The sequence below is a fragment of the Amblyomma maculatum genome, chromosome 3 (assembly GCF_055883805.1).
Source record: "Amblyomma maculatum isolate TAMU_Amacu chromosome 3, ASM5588380v1, whole genome shotgun sequence".
Taxonomy (NCBI): Eukaryota; Metazoa; Arthropoda; class Arachnida; order Ixodida; family Ixodidae; genus Amblyomma; species Amblyomma maculatum.
Window position 1 is genome coordinate 78,270,754 of NC_139346.1, and position 6,090 is coordinate 78,276,843.

A 6,090-nucleotide genomic window follows, 5' to 3' on the forward strand; every position below is an offset into this window, starting at 1 on the left:
ACAGTATAAGCCAGTGACATTATTGACGGAGAACGCAATACACAGTTCTTCACAGCGACCAACAGCACTGTACATTTTCGATGCTCACATCAACATTCCTCCCCGTTGCTGTGGGCTCACACCTGTCACGACGTAGAGATTGCGAAACTTTTAAGGTGTCGTTTAGAGGAACCAGATCCATATTTTTGTGACCAGGGGAGTCATTCGCCTCGAAGACAGCAAATCAGACGTCCTACTGACGACGTTTGACAGTGAGCCCCAACATCTAAGCATTGCGGCTGGTCTTACAGCGATTTACGGTTCAACATTAACCCGCGCGCTTCTTCAACTGCAGCATTATTAGGCGAAAGACCTCCTCCAAAGCGATCGGACGACATTTTTACTTCTTTACGTGTTGGCAGAACCGATCTCGCCATGAATCGCATTATCACCATTATTACAGATGACAGCATGCCCTCACTTAGACATTCACCTTACCGAATGTCTCCGACTTAACGCGTTGCTATTACCGCCAAATGAAAGCAATGCTTCGCGACCATGTTATCCAGCCCTCTCGCAGTAAAGAAAATAATGGTACGCTGAGGTTTTGCGTGGATTAACGCCGGGTAAAAAAAATTACTAAAACAATGCTCAGCCCCTGCCATGAACCGACAGTGTCCTGGATTATCTCTGCTCCGTCAAATATTTCTCTTCAACGGACTCGAAATCCAAATATGGGCAAATAGGCGTACATGAGAGGAACGAAGGGAAAACAGCATTTATTACTCCGTATTGACTCTACGAGTTTAAGGCTATGCCTATTGATCTGTGCGCTCCAGCGGCAACCTTTCACTGTCTCATAAACGCAGTCTTTACCCACGTCAAGTGGAAGACATGTCTGTTGTCTTGACGACGTTGTGGTCTTTGTCTCAAAGTTTCAAGAACAACTTCGACGTCTCGAAACAGCTTTACAAGCCATAACAACCTCTGGACTTCACTTAAGTGCCATATTGCTTACACCCCGTTCAAGGTCCACGGTATCGTCGTACGCCACGCTGATCTCCTGCAAGACGCCGAGAAAAGGAAAGCAATTCCAAACTTCTCTCTGCCACAAGACCAGAAAGCTGTTCGACTATTTCTTTGCTTATGTGTTTAATACCGGCGCTTCGTCAAAGATGTCGCTTGACTGTCTGAGCTCCTGACACATTTGACAAAGCCAGATACGCCATTCACTTCTAACACATCGCAAGATCAAGCATTTTAAGAGCTTCAACGCCGCCTACAAGCACCTCCTATTTTGATTCACTTCGACAAAACGTCGGACATGGCAGTTCACGCCAAGGCAAATTATGTAGGCTTAGGCGCGGTCCTGTCCAAATTCAAGGCTTCCAGAAACGTGTCATCGCTTTTACTAACCAATGTCTGTTTAAAGCTAAATCGAAATATTCTTCAACAGAGAAAGAATGTATGGCCATTGTGGGGACGATGTCGAAAATCGAGCCATATGTTTATGGGAAACCTTTCAATACAGCTACTGACCATCGTACCCTATCGTTGCTCGCAATCTCAAGGACCCGTCATCCTGCCTTGTAAGGTGATGTCTTCGACTACAGGAATTCGATATAAATGTTGCGTACAAGCCTGGTCACAGCACTCAGACGCCGGTTCCCTCTCGCGTACTCCTGTATATCGCTCTATCAATGATATTCCTTTTGACGCCATACTTTTAACGCCATCAGCGCGCAATGCCTCGCTCAAAGACAATCTGCCGACTCAGAACTTCAGCATATCATGGCCTATCTAAGCGATGCATGTTCAACTGCTCTGAAAGCTTCAAAGAGTGATCTACCATCGTTATGTGTGCGCGATGGAGTTCTGGTGAAGAAACCCTTTTTCCACCTACCATACGTCATACCTAAGTTTGGTCCCTTTTTTTTCTACCCGATAAAATTTTACTAGCTTGTCATGATAACAAACTTGAGCATATTTGGAAGTCACCTGAACACTTGCAAGAATCCAGGAAATGTAGTACTGACATCGTCTTCATTCGGACGTTTCATATTATGTCAGAATGTGCCGCGGCTGTTCATGTCGCGAGGTGCCACCGATAAACCCCCTGCATTCTTCGAGCCAATCGACCCGTCATTAATGCCCTTTACCAGATGGGCATGCACATGCTGCGACCAACGTTTTTCATCCATCAGAATGTTCTCTGTCATGGCGCACCGGAGATTCTCATCACCGACAACGGTACCGCGTTCACAATAAAATTGCCTCAGCAGTTTAGCTCCACAGCCATACTGAGCACAGGAAGACGACACCGTACCCTACTCAAACGAGCGGCTTGTTCGAACAGCTGAAAAAAATACTCGCTGACATGCTCTTCATTTACGTCGACATGGAGCACAAAATATGGAATAAACTGCTACCGTACGTCACCTTCGCATACAATACGACTGTGCAGGAAACAACAAACATGTTAACTTTCCGCCTAGTTCACGACCGCGAGGTGACGACAATGCTTGATGCTATGTTGTCACATCTGGACGACGACAACCAACACGCAAATGTTAACACCTTTCAGCACCTCGCCTAAGGGGCCCGTCATCTGGTCCGGGTGCGGATTTAAAACCAGCAACATTGAGTTGCCCAACGCTACAAGATACGGCGCTGGGATGCTTGGTACAAAAATGGAAACGGCGTCAGCGCGTCGTTTCCTATACGCCGACGAGGCCTGAACAAGAAAGGCCCATGCCGATACTTTGCACCGTATAAAGAACTAAGGACAGTTGAGGACCTAGCCTACGAGGTCTTTGCTGTAGGCTTTCAAACGTCCGATTCCTCGCGCTTCCTGATGTGGTCCACGTGGTCCGGCTGAAGCCACATTGCGACACATGGTGTTGACTGTTTCTTTGCACCGAACGACTGCTCTTCATGTCCTTCTGCTCACAAGCACATCGTTCCAGCCCGTTATCCAGTGCAGGGACGATGTTTACTTCACCGAGGGGACCAAAGACGCCGTGCAATCCTTTCCTTTGCTCTGCACTGGTCGCGAATGCGTACCTTCGTGATTCGCGAAAACAGAAGATCTAGCGTGAGGCGCTGGCCCTGCCCACTTAGCTGCTGCTGAGTGACTTGTGGTCCTTGGTGCCGTAACAAGATATATATATATAAATCTTCAACGGCTGCGACTTTGAGTCGACCTTTCTCTGCCAGATCGAATTCCAGCTGATGTGCAGCGTACGACGCCGTCTTCAATATATTGTGCGACTTGCTCATAAGTACACCCGCACTTTGCTACTTTATCTTCTCAGACCTTACTGAAACCCGCATGGACCCCTGTAGGTCGCCGCCATACATGTGCAAAGCAAACCGTGCTTCCCTGAATACGTCATTGCACCTGCAAGTTGCATGCGCATGCAAGTTGCATGCGCATCACCGCTGAAGAAAGTTACTCCGCAATTTAAAAAGAAAGGTTGCAAACCTTTTCAGCACTATCCAATTTCTGCACTTTCAATTATGAACGTCGTTTGGAACTCGTAACACACTATCATGGCTTTTGCTTGCTATCCTCCTTGAAAGGCTCATCCAAAATCCCGGTTGGTTGGGCATTTCTCTACAGCAATATGTCGCGTTCTATAGTACCAGGCGGAAACATCAAGATGCCGATGTTTTATCTATAGCTTACCGTTTTCACCTGAAATTGCCTACCTTGACAAGTCTTACACCTGCCTAACATACTTCCATATCGACTACATGCCTTAAAATGTGTGTATCCACTCCTGAATTGCTAACAGACTAAGTTCATACAGCATTTTAAAGCTGCTCCTCCATCGCGTGTTTTCAGCTGCCATCCTTCTCAAGTCCCAATCTGTGATAATGCCCTTTATAGCAACAACTACATTTCAGATGGTCACAAATGGATGCTAGACATTACCCATCAACAGAGTTGAGTCACAGTGCGTTCACGTTTGTGTACTGTAGACATACTCATTTATCTAAGTGGCATCTGCGATCTCATCCGCAAATGCTTCCGCTCATGGCTTGCTATGAACTTGCCAGCATCGGTAGGCAACCCATTCTACCTAAAGCTAATGTAATATATTTAATCGACCTTGCTCCACTTATCAAGCAAAGACCAACAGTGTCACTGAAAGATTATTCATGCTATCTGAGACATGTTCTATATGTGCGTAATTTCAAAGCACTCTACTCGAGATCTCGCGGTTTTACATCCGCAACTTGCGCTCTGAACGCGACTCGATTCAATACGGTTTTTTCTGCTTTTTTCTTTTCTCCTTGACGGCCATCCCCCTGCCGCTACCATCATTGCCATTCTGCCAAACCGACGAGATGCATTCGCTTATGGCCCAGTATATAATAACGTCCTACTTACCGTTGACACGGTTGCATCACCCGCTCGCTAACGATTGTCAAAAAGTGCCGAACCTACGGCTCTAAGTACCTTAATGTACTTTCGTTTTTTTCTCGAAATTTATTAGCATGTGACAAGACCTTTACCGTGGCTTGGCTCACATGTTTTATGCTAAAAACGAGATGGCACTTTTGATGCTTTCTGAGCGGTATCCGTGTGGAGGAGAGAGTGGCCATTGCAGCACCTAAAGCCGTTCTACCACAATTCAAGCTTACATGTGGCGTAAGTTGAACCATGTGAGAACGGGTTCTAATTGGTCAGGGAACGATAGTAAATAAGAAATTATTTCTAACAGTGCTATTGCTACTGCCATTTTCTCATGATTGAAGTTTGAAATGGTAATAATTAGCAGATTTCGCTTTATCTTTTCTGGTTTAAGGCGTCTTTCCGGTTGAGGAAACAAGAGCCACATTGAGTTCATGTTGTACCCCCAGCCTTCACTGCTGCGTGATTTAGTTTTGGGACTATTTTAGAGACGGCAAAGTTCATCATCTTGAAGTTCTCACCTGCATATGCGTCTGCAATTGTAGCTAAAAGTGCTCTGAATGAAGCGCTTTGAAGCGAAAAAACGACCTACTTTATTAGACACGACCTACCCGCCCGCACAAAAGATCGGTTTCTCGCACATGTGCAGAAAAAGCGATATGTACCAACAAATGTATGGCATGTATTCCGAAATCACTGAAGACATTCTGCACATCCTACAGGAAATGATGCACCACATGATGAGCTCATAATAAATCACACACACACACACACACACACACACACACACACACACACGCGCGCGCGTATATATATATATATATATATATTCTATTCTGAGAGAAGGCAGCGTGCCTGGTGCTCAGCCAGAGTTCTGCCTGCACTGGCGTAGAAGGGTTGAGCCAGCGTGAAAACAAAAAAGAGAAGAGACGAGGTGGAAAAGCCATCTTTCACACAATCTCTATGCTCTCTGGTACAAAAGCAGTACCCTGTATGCCTTCCGGATGGTCGATTCCTGCGGAAACAGTCAGTTGATCTTACCCTTTCTATGCAGACGAGAATCGAGGCAGGCCCGAGGACAACGCCGCTTTTCTCGCAAAACCTGGGCACTCGAAATCCACATAAGCGATTATCTATTTTCATCTACATACTTCCCAAGCAGGGCTTTCCGTCACGTTAATATGGCTATAATATTTTTTATTAAAAGCAAAGCGGCTCAGAGACAGCATAGTAATAATTCCCTTCGCGGTGTAATGCGCATAAAAATGAGACGCAGTTTAGAGATCAATATGCAGAGCTGGCGGTTTGAAAACCTACCCACTGCTCACACAGCCACTAAAAGCTATAGCATGAGGATGATAATAAGAATAAAAATAGAATTTCCTGATTTTCCTGGATGTTCTCTTGTGTTGTTTACAATAAACATGCTGCACTGGCGGCAGAGTGCGCAGTGTAGGAAATTCAGCGCTAAGCAATAGCTCCTGAAAAATTAGGACTCCCAAAAGCACGTATTTCTCAGAGCATGAAAATGCGTTTCGTGAGCAGAGTACGATTGCATACATAAAGTAAATGTCGTGCCCTTAATAGAATACCAATGGCCACTAAAATACTAGCACAAACACGATGCATTGGGATCATCCAACGAAAATGTCGAAGATGTTTTTAGGCAAAGTGCAAGAGTTTTGTCATTG